General features: G+C 37.7%; 1 pseudogene across 1 annotated transcript; it reads left to right on the forward strand.

Annotated features, from left to right (window-relative positions):
- The first annotated feature begins 758 nt into the window (after positions 1 to 758).
- LOC311436761 (cytosolic beta-glucosidase-like) lies at positions 759 to 11,975 on the forward strand (annotated as a pseudogene). Its single transcript has 6 exons — positions 759 to 866; positions 1,119 to 1,191; positions 5,383 to 5,674; positions 10,580 to 10,713; positions 11,093 to 11,191; positions 11,853 to 11,975. The product of its transcript is annotated as a cytosolic beta-glucosidase-like (transcript).
- Positions 11,976 to 15,880: the final 3,905 nt, after the last annotated feature.

The raw sequence follows: 15,880 nt of genomic DNA on the forward strand, positions 1-15,880 counted from the left end.
CGCAGGAGTAGGTCCTCACCTGGAAAGGTTTCAAAATCAAAAAGGTGAAAAAGAAGTAAACAAAAAGAAAAAATATTAATTGTCAGACGTTATTGCTTAGCAGTCCAATAAGTGCAGATACTGACCTTGGCAAAAGTGGTATAGCTTTGGTAGAATAATAAATGGGAGAAAAATCTCCTCTAACTCAAAAAAAAAAAAAAAAAAAAAAAAACAGAATTTGCAGTAGTGCCATCTAGTGTGCCAGGTGTTGCAGCTTTCTAGAAAGGGACAGTGAAGACTTTCAGCCCATCCCACTTGTTACAGTCTTACCCAGAGTGGTCCTCCTGCTGCTGCTTCCCTCTCTGCCTGCTGGCAGGGGAGCAGTAACAGCTCTGGCAGAAGGTAGAGGCAGAGACCTGAGGGCTGCTCTGCAGGTGCTGAGCCTGGCACATGTGCCATAAGGTTGTCATTGCTAATCTAGAAAGAAAAAAAAAAAAAAAGCATCCATGGGACTTTAAAGAAAGAGAAAGATCTGCCTATACTCCCACATAAAACTTACTTTCCTATTCATTGATTTCCATTGCTTACCATGTAATGGCTAAAACATCCTTTCCCATCCACTGCAGCAGGGACAGGCCAATTGTTTTGGTATGGGGAGAGAAAAAATATACATTTGATGCCAGAAATGCAGAGGTGCTGCTGCTTTTTGAAGCTAGGAAAGGGTAGAAAGGATTCTTTGACTGGTGACTGAAGGATTTATGATGAGTAGAGGGTCCCCAATGTCCTTCGGCGGGGGAGTGGGATACAAGGGGGAGGTGAAAGGAAATGGGAACCTGCTCGGTTTGCCGATGCTGCGGACTAGGTGGAGCCCTTTTACCATGACCACTGTAGGCTTTTCCACTGCTGCCTTTTTCGCTTTCATTGTTAGCTGACTGAATCTCTCTGCTTTAATCCGGAGATATGCAAAGTGCATGGCTTACCCTTCAGCCTGTGAAGCTGCACAGGGTTTATTTTTGTCTTCAGTATAGAATCTGCTTGTAACAAGTGGAAGAGTGATCGAGCCAGAAACTGTTGTCTGCAAACGAAGCCCACATCTCCATAGCATCGCATAATGCTGTGTATTCGCCTGTCCTCTGCAGCTGGTGCTAGAGGATATTGCTTTTCCAGCTGGATTTGCTTGGGGTGCAGCTACAGCGGCATATCAAATTGAAGGTGTCAATTTTTAGCTGCCAAAGTGTTAAGGAAGTTTCAAGTGAGCAGGAAGTCAGGATCCAGGAAGGAGAGTGATTGATCTTTGCCTCACTGCCTGGATGCTGCCTCTGATGCAAATGCATGTAGCACTTCTGTTTAAACACTTCTGGCCTGAGCAGTAAGAAGAGGCTAAAAGGTGATTCAGATCTCAGAAATATGGTTAGGTAATGGGAATGGAGGAGGAACCTCCACCACTAGCTACTGGGGGGGGGGGGGGGGGGGTGAGAGGGAGGAGGACAGAAATAAGTCATTTTCCCACCAGCTCTTATTTCCTTTCTCTAGAGCTACTTTAGGTAGGTTACTATTGGCTGTTCCCAAAGAGCACGGATGGGAGAACTCCCTCATCAGATATTGGTACTCATGGGTGTCCTCAAGGAGGAATTCATCTTCAAAGAATATGAAAAACTGTGAACTGGGAGGTTAACAGTGGGAGAACCCCCCCAAGCATGTGCCACTGATAAAGCAGTTTGCCCAGCATGGTAAGAAACTATGTGGCAGAGTAGGGAATACAAGTCTATAAGATACAGGGACACTGACAGCTGTAAACCCCCAACCTTTCTCTCTTCATAAATGTGTGTTTAGAGACCCCTAAAATACATATAGATCTGATTTTCTCATATTATACCCTGCAGCGTACAGGCACTTAGCTCCCATTGATTTCAGTGCCTAAATGGGAGTTGTAGATCTAAAATTGTCTTTGAGGATGTAGCCTTTAGTTCTTGGTTATTGCTGAAAGCGAGAATATTTGCCCATGCCTGGAACCTTTTAACGAGCTCTGCTCGTTTCACCTAATAGCCTGAACAGCTCACTTGTCCCCGGGAATCGATATTCTGGGCCAGATCCTAACTCAAGTCCTGCAACGCGCAGAGCTCTGCTAACTAATTCTTAAAATGTGAATTGTGTGTGCATACAGATGACATTATAATTTCCTGCCTTTTGAGTGGCTAGATGTGCAACTTTAATGTTCTCTTAATGTATTTTTAATGAGCTTTCCTAAGGCCTCTGAGTGGGAGAAACGTTAAAAAAAATCTATAATGTGGTCTAGACATTGCTCAAATGACCCTTTTCCCACAGAAGTAAGAAACTCAACAGGGAATTCCTCCTCCTGAAAGCTGTGGAAGCTATGCAGCTTCTGACTTAAAGGCAGCACGATTGAAGCAATAGCTCTTGTAGACTCCAAACCCAGTTGCTGCACATATCACAAGATACACAGTAGATGAGGCAAGGGCTTGACAGTCTACTTTTTTTTTTTTTTTTTTTTTTTTTTTTACTGTCAGCTATGTATTTATGCACAGCACAACCTTCTTCACTCTGTATATTTCAAAGTGCTAAAAAATCATACCAATTGTACTCTGCATGCTCAAAGTGCAGATTTCAGAGGTTCATGACTCAGTCAAATCAAAATCAATTTGCACCAGAACACTCAAAGGCACTTCTTCTTACTGAGGGCCATTTCTATGCTAAATTTCAACTCTCTGCTTGATTTTTTTTTTTTCTTTGAAAGGAGGGAAAAGTTGCAAAAAATTCTTGTAATGGTAAAAGTGGTTTTCTTCACTTCTTTCATATGCCTACATACAAGCTACATTAATTCAAACAAAATTTTACCTAGCAGAGACCCGGCCAGGAAAACTTCACTCTGAAAGGTAAAAGCACATCTGAATTAGAAGAAAACCTAACTTGGAAAGCAGATGAAAACTAAAATAGTCTGATCAGTAATAGCCCCAATTCACTAGCTCCACTGAAAAGGAAAAGAATCCTATCTTATTCTATTGTAATAATTGCAGAGAATGGGGAATATGCATCACCTTTCATCATGTTCATCATTAGATTAATCACTTGATGGCATGTTGTTGTACTAAGTAAGGATTTGATAGCTAAACCTCACCTGTGTGTTTGAAATGTAAAATCAGTAATATCAGTTCCTTATTCTTTTTTTTTTTTTTTTCTTCCTGGCCCTGAAGCTTACTAAAACTCAGGGTATGTCTCCACTATGAACTGCCATGTAGCATAGAGGTTTCAGAACAAGCTTAGAGGTGCAGGCTCAGTTCATTGAAGCTAGCTGAAGCAGAGCAGAGCTCTGTGCAGGCTAATTGTGGCTCAGCAGGATACTTTAGTGTATGTGGAGCTCTCTGTTGCCTTGCCTGGATTGCTTCCTACACTTTATTTAGCTAGCTCAGGTACTCCACATGGTACAGAGAGGCTCTCTGAACAAGATGAGGAAAGTGGGTCTGTTTGCCACAGCCCCCATTGGCTTTATAGTGGCTAATGACCACCAGAGAAGTACTGTCAGACTGCTGAAAATCAAATGCTTCTCCCCCTCCCTCTCATCTCCTTCACTGGAGGAAGGCAGACACAAAAAGCAATGATGCAGCTTTGGTACTAGCTGCTGATTCTTAAACGAAGGTGTTTTAGCTGCCCATTCTGGCAGCTTTTGGCTTCCCTTTACCCCCACCATGGTGAAAAGGAGCTGTGTCATGTTGATGTGGTGCAGGAAGCCTGCTCTCAAAGGCTTCCATATTCTATGTACCACCAAAGAATTACTATTGTTTGTTATTTCATGCACTCCTCTGAAATGAATATTTATTTTTGTAGGCATATTTGAAATCAAAAGCAGGACAGAGAAAATTCTTAGTACAGTATTTTTCTAAAGACCATACAGGCAGAGCGCAAAGTCTGTGATAAAATCTGAGATCAAGAGAAACTCAAACTGTCTGGATCTAAAATTTGACCTACTTTGAAGGTTGTCCCACATAAGAGTTTAATTTACTGACCAACCAAATGTAGATGTATTGGTGTTCATGTGCTGCAATAAAATTCTGTAAAGAACATGAAATGTGACAATGATCTTTGAAAAGCTAGGTTATAGAAGTGATATTACAAATTTTAGTAATGCTTTAAATTAAGTGTCTTCAATATGCTTAACCTTGCATTAAACTTAGATTTAATAAGACAGATGTGTATTAAGTACCGAATATACTTAAGGGAGCAATCTTGCGTTGGCAGGGGATGGACTCAATGACCTCCTAATAGTTCTCCTCCATCTCTAATTTCTATGATACTAATTGATTATTAAAACACTTTTATTGAGGATTGATATGTAGCTATTATATAGTTATTAATCTTACAACCCAACTGATATTTAATTTATACATGATTTTAACACACAATGTCATTTTAGTTTTTAGAGAGTAACCCTGGAACAATGCATTCACTGGAGCTCTGAAAAATCTTGCTGGTAAATGATGTTGGTCATTTTGGGGTTATTTAGAATTTTATGATAAAATCTTACTTTGCAGGAGTGTAGGTTTACATTGCTCTCCACATTAAAAATGAAATGTTTGCCTCCGTTACAGCATTGCTCTGGAAAGACAAAGAAGCTTGTCAAGAAGGAAGGTGCATTTGTTTGGCTTAAGTTCTATGTAATGTTAATGATGTGTAATCTCAAACAACAGCTAAATTTGAAATATTTTAAACGTAATCTCACTATCTCTATTTTTGGGATTGTAAAGAAATTTCCCAAAACTATGAGAGTGAAGAAAATGGTGCAGGGATTTTGAACATTTAAAATTCATTTCTGTGAACGTTTGGCTAAGCAAAAAGCAGAAGTTTTTCAGAGCTGTGTTATTAATTCAGCTTGTATATGCCTAGGGCCATGGCTCATAATGGCATTCCTTTCTTTTTAACAGACTGTCAGGATTTTCAAAGGACATCTAGAAAGCCATAAGTGCCGATTTGTTGGATGTATTTCTCATACCCTAAAGGCTTTCTTTGATATGGACTGATCTTTTACATTTATGGATGGAAGCTGCATTAGAAAATGCCCTTTGTGAAAACTTGTAATATCTCCAGAGTTGCAAACATCTGATTTTTGGCTAAGGAAGTATGAAGTGTGTCAGAACTCGTACTTTTTGAAGCAGGATTTTCAAATAATTAGCAGAAAGCAAAAATATGAATTAATGCAAAACCTATTGCAAATATATATACTAATGCTTGAAAGTTCCTAGTTACTTTAAATGATGTGGGGAGGGAGATACTGCTTGATTTGCTTTTAGGATTTTGAGGTTCTTGTGCCTACTTCATGGTAAATATTTACATTCAACATATGCTTTTTGATGTCAAAAGTGTAACAACCAAGTTTTGTTTTTCAAGCAGAAGGCTGGAATGCAGATGGAAAGGGCCCTAATGTCTGGGACACATTCACCCATCAGGGAGGAGATCGAGTTTTCAAGAACCAGACTGGTGATGTAGCTACACTCTGTGGGAGGAAGATTTGAAATGTATCAAACAGCTTGGATTGACTCATTATCGCTTTTCTCTTTCCTGGTCACGTCTGTTACCTGATGGGACGACAGGTTTCATCAACCAGAAAGGCAATTGTTTCTTAAAAATAGAAGGTTGCAGCTTTAATTCAAGGTTATTGCTGCAGTCTGGCATAATTAATCCAGTATGCTATTCTGCAGTGTAGCTTTGAAATTGCAACTTTTTTCAGAGTAATTATGGGATGATTTTTTATAGGTTTGCAACAACTTACTAATTAATATTCTAGATCCCTTTGGATAGCACAATCTTTTGGGATAGGATTAGTATTATGTTTCCTATGTATTTTTGCTTACTTCAGTTTAATTGTAACTTTAAATCATTTTGCTTCATCAGAATGTTTTTAGTCACAGGAATCCTAGCCACAAGGATATTTTTGGATGGCTTACAATAGACAAATCTCTTATTTGGCAAATACATTTAGATAGATTATCAGTATACCCTGACGTACTGAACTTCATGTTGACTGTTTTACACTGAGGGACATTTTTTTCCAGATTTTTATTTATTTATTTATTTTAGAGAACTAAAGGGGATTCTTCAGACTCAGCTAGGGACTATGTCTGTGACAAACACAAGACAGCTCCTGCTCTGAGGAGAAGAGTTTTCACAACCTCAGCAGATAATATAAAAGTATACGTGTAAAGGGATACAGCACATAAAAAAAAAAAAAAAAAAAAAAAAAGCTGGCCAGATTGCTAGATGTCAGATATAAAATTTGTTGCACATCTGATTTCTTTATTTAATTCTGTTGGTATAGACTGGGGGAAAGATGAAGGTGACTTACTAGAAAAAAAATATGGAAATGGCAGCATTCCCTGCAGAAAATAGGGAATGGAAAAAAAGATGAAATAAAGAGAATTGTGAAGTATAAAAGCAACTGAAGCTGAACCAGAAAGAATGGGAGAATCAAAGCAGTTGGCTGAGGTCTCCTGTATGCTGGGAGGATAACATTCTGAGGAAAACATGCAAAGCAGATTTGGATGAACCTCTGAATCTCAGTTCCGTCTCCTACTCTGAATCTCAGTTCTACCAAGAAGATATATACCTTTGCACTTCTGGGGCCGTGTTTGCCTTGGAAATTCTTTTCTTCCACTGGTTTGAAGATTGCAAAAATGGAAGGCTTCAAATAAAATGCTCTTGGTTTTTCTGATCAGTACTAAGAAGCAGAAGCAATATTTTTCTGCAGGATTTTGGTCATGGAGAGCTTGACTGTTCAATAGGCAGCAGTCTGTCCTCTGCAGATTATATTTTTCACCAGAGAGCAAAGGAGCCTTTGTTTCAAGAATTCAGGAAGGGGGGGGGAGGGCTGGGGGGGGTGTTGGTGGATCTGCTATAAACAGACCAACCAGCCATTTTCCCCTGCCGAGCATGACTGCAAAAGCTGTGCCAGCATCCTGTAGAGGCTTGAACAGAAGACTTCCCTTTGCCACCAAAATTTACAATATGTGGCCCACTTTTACTAGCACAGCTTGTCCTTCCCTTGGAATGCTTTTTGTGGCACATTGAATTTAAATTTGGCTGGGTCCTTGTGGTTTCTTCCTGTACTGATATTCCTTCAGCTAGTGCTGCAGGCTCCATGCAATGCCACAGAGCTGCCCGCTGAACAGGCTTTGTTTTTCAGTCATCGGAGTGGAAGATAGCAGAGACTTGGTAAGGAAAGCTAACATTTTGACAAAACTCGGCTATAATTCCAGAAAATGTTCACTCGATCCCCAGTATAAGCAGTTGCCTGATTAATATTATGAACTTTACATTTAGCGAAAGGGCATTGGAGGAACTCCAGGTAGGCCAGCTTTCATTAGGCAGGAGTTCACTTCTCTTGTGCAGTGATCTGTTTAAGCAATTGTAACTGCCTAGCACGGAAAGGCCATCATCTTCTATATAAACATTTTTACAAAGAGCATGTGAAGAATTAGAAAGCTTAGAGCAATGTCCTTTCAAATGAAATCATTCACACCAAGAGATTCACTACCAATTTCACACCTAAAACAGAGGACATTTGAAAACCTTTAAAACAATTTTGTTTCCAACTCAGTGGGGGTGGGGTCTGTTAAAGAAGCAGTGCTGTAGGTGTCTTGTTCTTAAAACGTGTCAGGACCAAGTTTGGTTTTGAAGAATTTTCGCGCAATTATTTGTGCCCTAGAAGCTGCCCTGAGCAGAAGAGGTTAGCTGCTAAACACTAAGTGCAGATGCGGAGGAAGACAGAAGCAGCAGGCATGGGGCTATTGGGTCTGGGAGAGTTTGATGGTTTGCCTCACTTCGGCGTTGAGGCAGGGAACTGGGATGGGATGATAGAAAGGAGAAAAGAAGAATCCTTCAATTTACCATAACAAAATGCTCCTACATGTCTGTAATACCAGAATTATGGGATATCTCAAAAACAAACAAACAAACAAACAAACAAAAAACAAACAAACACTTATCTACACATTTTCCTGGAGGAAAGTTTTCTTCTGTAGTTCTGCTTTTAGCTAACTCGCAGATACAGCCATAAACACTAAACCAGGCTACTCTGGAAGGTATGGCAAAATCTGGAATTTTGAATTGACATATTTTTCAGGGATGCAGTTAGATTTCTCTTTCTTTCTCTCTCTCTCTCTCTCTCTCTTTTCCCTAACACAAAGGATAAATCTTTTCCAATATTGTTGTTTAATTGAAATGCAAAGAATGAATGGTAGCTGGTTGAGCTTAAATGCTATAAATTGTATTATAAAATTTATAATTTTAAAATTAGAATAAGAAAAAGTATTGTCTTCTAGTTGACCATTACTCTTAACATGGTAGAATTATGTACTAGTGAAGGATTGTTTTCCCTAGATTATGTTTACGTAGTAAAACTTGTAGTCCCACCAGTAACAGTTAACACACAGCCAGTCCCTCTGAATTTAAATGGGTCACTGTTCAAACGTAACAGACACAAACTGTATTTGCACCTAATTTGTTGCAAATTGCAAGAATATTCTTCTCAAAAATTGCAGTTCTGATATAATCATTCCTCTTTTTATGTGGGTGTATATATCTCCTCAGAATTTAATGAATTCTTTTGGTGCTGTGCTTGGAAGAAAAAGCAAACTACCTGTGAGATTTATTGTGAATTACTTTGTAAACAAACTTATTGAGTTAATTACTTTGTAAACAAACTTATTGAGTTGAGCTGTGCTAAGACATGTATTTGCACCTGTTTGCTTACAAGAAGGCACTGTCTATATATGGGGTTCATAATTGATTGCTGCAGTATATGTTGCATTAAAAAAGCAATTTGACACAAATCCTTAAGATCAGTCATTTGCAATTAGGATAATTTGAAGCCTGATATCAATACACACAAAGCTGGACCTACACACTGCTGGGAATGTATAGTACAATACAGTAGAGACATATTTATTACTGAACCAATTTCCTCATATGAATTAAAAAAATCTGTGGTTCACACACTGATAATAATAATACAAACCGTATGTAATCTCCTAAGCCTACATTTTGTTAACTTGTGCAGCTTAGTTTTCCTTTCTTCCTCCTCCTTTCTGCTGAGTTCTCAACTTTTTTAGACCTTTTTCAGTTTTGGGCTTCAATACAGCAACTCCTAGGGATAGACATTTCCTAAGCAGCTGACCCACAAACCCTCAATGAATTTTAGGTTTCTAAGGTTCTTAAACACTTTGGTATATTTAGCCCAAGTCTCTGAAGCAAAGGCTGTCTGATTCTAAATTCCAGTGGCATGATGGAGACCTATTCCTGGCTGGAGCCTCTTAGCTTAACAAATAATAATTCAAGGCCTCTGTTGGCCTTTTCCAATTACCTCACTAAACCAGATAGTTCTAGTAAAAGAGCAGGCTAATTGATACTCTTTGAACCAGAGCTTATGATGTGTTTTGCTATATCTAGTGTTTTCAAAAGGCTTAAAAGCAATGTAGCTGTGTTTGGATTTAAGCAAAATTAAAAATGCTTATATGAGAGCTTAAGGTATTTTGATATTTAAACTTGCAGTGAACTCTGAGCAGCATAAAAATAGTCCTTTAGGAAGCATATTCATGTCAGCCACTGCTAAATCTGTACAGAAGGTGGATTCCTTTTAAGCCTCTAGAAATGCATCCCCAGTGCTGGCCGCTGTTAACAGTGCATCCAAGAAATTGTAGTTGAAGTCTGTCTTATCAACGGGGGACAAGAAAGGTTGGAAGTCATGAGATTTTAGAAAGGTGAGTTAATTCCTTCTGAGAACCAGAGAGACTGAATTGTCTGCGTAACGGTAGTGTAAAAGGAAGAGAGTTGGTTGCTTGGATAAAATATTGCAAAGTTGTTCAAGTTGGTAGCTAAATAGACCAGTGCCCTAAACACCTAAAATCTATCAGAGTACCATGAAAAGCCATAAATTTCATGTAGATCTGGTAGGATGCCCCATTGAATGAGGGAATGATTAAATTCACACCACTGCAAAGTACTTAGTACATCGACAATATCTTCTTTGTCTTGATGTAGGCATGGAGAGCGATAGAAAACAGAACAGCCGAGAGGAAGCAGTTTACCCAGCTAACCAAATTCAAATCATAAAAGATCAGCTTGGTTACCTCGCTGAATGTGACACTAAAGTTTTTAAAAGATAGAGTTCTCAAGGCGAGAAATACTTTCATTGGAACAAATCTACCTGTCATACTCTGAAGTGTCAGGATTTTTCCAATGCATTCTGGTTTTGTACAAGCAGCTGGGCTGCCATTCAGGCATTTTAATGAAAGGATTATATTTTCATGTGACCAGCACCCATCAGAATTATGTTTCTCCTGAGGAGCTGCTGTCCAGTGATCTACTTTGAAAATTTGCATCCTCATTTTATTTTATGTGCCTGAATAGAAGATGTTGTGTGCTGAGCATTTTTGCCAACTCTGGGGTCTTGTAACAGTAGTCAGCATGTAGTTGAGAGAGAATGTTTGCATCTCATAACAGAGAAAAATGTGCAGTGAGGTATCTTCACGTGTAAAAATGTAATAAATGTAATAAGTTAACCCGTTCATATTTCTTTCAATGTTTTGGGGAGTCAATTACATCAACAAAATCATTAATAACTTGGCAAATGGCATCCTGCTCACTGTATCACTTTGACTTACCTCAGTCTTTAGAAGATAAAGGGGCTGGAGATCTGAAAAGATCATTGAGACTTTTGATATTCATGCAAAATACTGCTGCAGAGCATTTGAAGACTGAGTGAATCTGTGGATCACTATTAATAAGCCTTATGCTGTTGGTGTAGATGGTTGTGAAAAGGGCATAGCCCCAGCTACAATAAAACCTGGTACCAGAGCTTACATGGCAGCTATCCTTTATCTTAGACAGGTTTATCAGAACAGTATTTACTGATGGTGAATATCCAGACAGAAATTCAGTATTTCAGTAACACATTCACTTTTATGAACTGATCATCAAGGCTTCTGGAATTCAGTAAAGAGTTAAAAATGATTGTCATGAATACTGCTGACTTCTTTGCTCTGAACTATTTCACTTAAGATCAAGAAATACAGACAAGAATCTAAGCGTCTCAATGGTCATTGAGGCTGAACAAATAATGGATCCTTCTTGGCCTGTTGCAACTGGGAGTTTGTGGCTGGCTGTAGTACCATGGGGTTTACACTGACTTCTGTATTATATCAAGGTATGACATAAGGCTCACAGGACTATTTAACCACTGTTAGCTGGCCAATGAGGTTTCTGAGAATCCAATGAGTAATATGAGTGATTTTTTTTTTTTTGAGGAGTCCATCTGGATGGCATAAGACATTGTACGATACATAAATAGACGAGTCACCTTGGGATTTTTAATTTAATTTTTGCATGCTATCTATTAAGAGTAGGAACCTTAGTATTTTCCTATTGCTTTTGTACTTGATAGCTATTTTACAATTTGAAATAATACACCAGTGTTATATCATCTTTTGAACTCCAGAAATGATCTTTGTGATTCCAGCAGTAAGCATTCCTGGCATGCATCTACTCCTGGCAATGGGACGTGCGGTGACTGCCAGTACCAAGGGGTTAAGGAGCAGTGACAATAAGCAGATGCTAATGCAGGAAAGATATTTTAGTCTTCTCATTAAAATAAGTCATTTCACTGTCTTCATGGATATTTGCACAGTTTTGCTTTTCCATTGTTAGTCATAAAAGGTCAGCTCATGGAAAATTAAGTTAATAGGGTCAGTGCAATTTGATGAAAACTAGTTTTAGTTTGTAGCTTAGAAAAGATAGAGGGTAATGCATCTGATTTTATGGATTTTCTTACATCTGTTCTGAATAAAACTTCTGCTCTCTTGTTCTAGGATACATATAATATCCCTGTAATTTACATCACTGAGAATGGGTTTTCCCAAAGTGACCCTGCTCTACTTGATGACAGTCAATGATGGGAGTATTTCAGGCTGAATTTACAGGAAATTTTATAAGGTACCATTTAAAATGATGAAAGATCAATTGTGCTAACTTAATATATTTTTCCTTTGTGCTTATTTGCATTCAGCAATGACCAATGATTCTTGAACCTTAAACTCTTGTAAATTTGAGTAAAATTATCTGTTTTTTGTTTTTGTTTTTGTTTTTGTTTTTGTTTTTTTTTTTTTTAAAGTGTTCAGCTGAAAGGATAGCATGTATTTTTAATCATGCTTCCCCATTTTGGGATGGAAATAGATGAAAAGGTACTCCATACATACATTATTTATAAACTCAGTTTTGTAGGACCATAGTTCTTCACTGAATAAAGCAACCACATTGATCTTCTGAACTGCTTATTACATACTTCTCATTGTGAAGGATGTAAAGTTGAGTGCACCTGAAAAACTGACCATTATATCTCATAATATCCTTACAGAATACAATCTCCCATACAGAATGAGGTCCGTATAATAATTCATTCCTGTATAGGACCATTAAGTCTTTATAGCTCAGCTTCTGCCTATATATCAAGATGGCCAACAATGTAACAGTGTTCAGCACCAGCATGGCTTTTTTTTTTTTTTTCTTTTTTTTTTCTTTTTTTTTTTTTTCACGACGCTTTACTACTGACTTTGATAGAAATAAAGTTGATACAGTTTTGAGAACTTTCATTCCTACCTTCCTTCTGGTTGGAAGTATTCTCTGATTCTCTGAGCTAATTCACAAGGAGTAGGTCACCTCTCTATGTATCATGTGAAGCGTATTTTAAAATGCCAGTTTGTTTATATAACGGTTAGTCTCCCTGTCATATTTGTCCAATGTGATCACAATCATGAACGTCGTATTCTTATTTAATAGTTTTTGTAGTCATTCTTACGCCTTCATTTTGCTTCTCTTTTACTTTTGCTATATTTATATTCTTTACCGTTACGTTCATTTAAATGTTCATTTAAAAAATACCTTTCTGTCTTCCTCCTTTCCATTCAAAGTCATAACATAGATTTGTCATCCATGCCAATTTTTCTTCAACAAAGTAGAAGATACAAAGGGCCATTCTCTGAAACCAGTTGGTGGTGTCTGCTTCTATCTAAAGCAGGCAGACCATAGTGTAGCTGCCTTTGGAGAGCAGTGGCTGCGCTGTGCCATATCTGGCCCCAGGCCATATCTGGAGAAAAGTTTTGTCAAGGAGTAAAAATTAAACTCTGTGGATTAGCAAGGGTTGGTGTATGAGTCAAGCCATTGGTCCTGTTTTCTTTACTTACCAAGTTGTACACAAGATGTCTGTATTTGACTTATTCTGAAGAAGATGAAGAAATTAATAAACATTCAATTCTTACTGTTCAATGCAATATAAACGGGGTTAATTTACCAAATCTAGTTCCTCTGCAATTTATAGTGTGCATTTATTTAGTAGGTGCATTTACTTACACAGTTCAATTCATGCCCAGGAAGACAATGAGGGGAGACTAGCTCTGAAGTAGCTAGCTATATGGGAAGTAGCTAGCTATATGGGAGACATTGAGAGTTGGGTAAAATGAGCCTTACTTTGTCATTCAGTGAGTCCAACAAAGCTTTTAAATGTGTATGGTCTGGCTAATCAGTGCAACTGTACACAGGCTTAGTTATATTGGTGCTTTAATGCTATGTTGAATTGATGTCTATCTGTTTGTCCAGTAATAAGCTCTGTGGGCCACTGGTTCAAACAGGTCTCTGTAAACAAAGATAATATAAATATGAAATCCATCATCTGTAAGACACTTTATGAAGAAATGCACATTATCGCTATGTAACTTCCCTCCTGAAGGCTGGAGTAAACAGTTTGTTAAAGCCACTCCCTACGTACTGACCCACAAATAAGCAACCCATTTCAAGTTTTCAGTTCAGATATCTTGCAAAACAGGAGACTCAGAGACGTTCACATTATTTGATGCTTAAATGCTTAACCATTTATTAAGTGTCATGTGAAGCAGAACAGTTTAATTGCTCTGCATATAGTGTCTACTCTACAGTAATTCCTTATCTTTGAGCTAACTTTTAAAATGATTAGTACAGGCTCATTCATGCAATGAGCTCTGGGTCATGACAGGGGCCTATGTGGATTTTACTGTGGGATTTGGGCATGCCTACTTACTTGATGTCTTTTGTCTAAGAAATTAATATGCTTGACTACAGAAGACAGTATATCTACAGCCTGTGACTGCACTTGTGCATTAAAATACAGGTGTTTTAATGCATGTCTTCACTTTATTTTTTGTTGCATTAAAAATTATCCTAGCTTTTAGGATTGCTCACTCAAATACATGCTTTCTCAAATAATGAGTGTCTCTTTTTGAAAGAGCTGTACTCTGAAAATCAGATACTTCAGTGCCTCTCAAACTAAGTAGCAAGAATTCTGGTGTGTAAAATGCCTAAAATTTTGGCTATCAAGACTATTTAAGTTACAAGACTTTGGAGGGCAAGAACTATCTTTACTTCATGGCTTCATTCACCAACCTTCACCCACTAAGAATGTAAGCACACAGTATGGATAAGTAGTAAAACCACTGTATGTTAACCCTACGTTTTATCTTTAGAAAAAAGATTTTGATGCTGTCAGAGAAAAATGAGATTTTTATTTTTGGGGCAGTGTTAGTAAATAAGACTAGAAAGAGCAATGTAAATGTGAACTAGGAAACAGAGTGAACAGCATGAAGCTACTGTAAATATATCACATATTATAGCCGTTACAGATAGAAAATAGTTTTTAAATGGTTACAACTTCTGCCATGTTGCCTCTGCACTATGTGAATAGATAAAAGCATCAATATTTTAATAAATGTGGATATACATATTTAGCATCTCTACAGAGCCATAAGCATGCATGGTGCTTTACAGATAAATGAAAATGATGTCTTCTTACCCCAAGGAGCTGAAAATCTAATTTAGATACAATGCATGAAGAGATGATGAACAGAAGGCTGGATGAAATGTATAAAGAGAAAATGGATCAGAGTAGTGAAATGCCTTTTACTACAGTTGCTCTTCCTTAATTTTATGTAATTTATGTTAAGGATGACATCTAGACCAAAGATCAAGGCTGCCAATAAAAAGGTAATTGAAACTACTTAGTTTGGAAAAGTGGAACCTTTTAAAAGGGATAATAGAATTTCATAAAGTCCATGGAAGAGATCAATGTAAATAGTGGGTAAACTGTTGCCAGAAGCAGATGATGGAGAAGAGCAAAGAAGTTATTCTGTAATCTGGCCAGTAGAAGATTAATAATAATGCTGAAGGGGAGGAAAGAATGAATTAAATGAAGGTTAGATTACAGAGGACTGCAAGAAGTAGGCACTAGAAAGAGAGTTGAAGTTAGTATGAATAGAAACTGAAGAAGTTGAGGATGATGTGATGTGATACACGCAGAGACAAATAAGAGGGAAATGAGGAACAAGAATAAATGAGAATAAGCGGGACTAGAGGAGGGAGAAAATAGAAAACATATGAAAATTCAATTTGGAGTTAGCTAGAAGGTCAATGGTAAAAAATGCTGGACAAAAAGAAGAAATTATCATTAGGAGGAAGGAACAGGTAAAGCTTAAGATTCAGATGGTGTTAATTTTCTCCTTAAATATGCTTAAATGAAGCAGAAAAGAAAATGAGATACAGAGAATGCTGACTGCCATGGGAAGTGCAGAGCAGAACTAAAACTGACAGTAAGCAAGGTGGTACAGTTAAGAGGATTTTAAAAAACGTACCTTAAGTTAAATGCAGTCCCTTCTTGACTGATTTTTTTTTTGTCCTTTTTTTCCTCAGACTTCTAAAAGCTGTTATAAAACCTTTTATATATTGTTGTCACCGTACACTTTGACCTTGCTCTCATGAACTAACCATTTAGTCTGTGTTGTAGATACATACTAGCCTGCTTTTTCTGCATTCCCAT

This window comes from Aythya ferina (genome assembly GCF_964211825.1).
Source record: "Aythya ferina genome assembly, chromosome: 4".
NCBI lineage: Eukaryota > Metazoa > Chordata > Aves > Anseriformes > Anatidae > Aythya > Aythya ferina.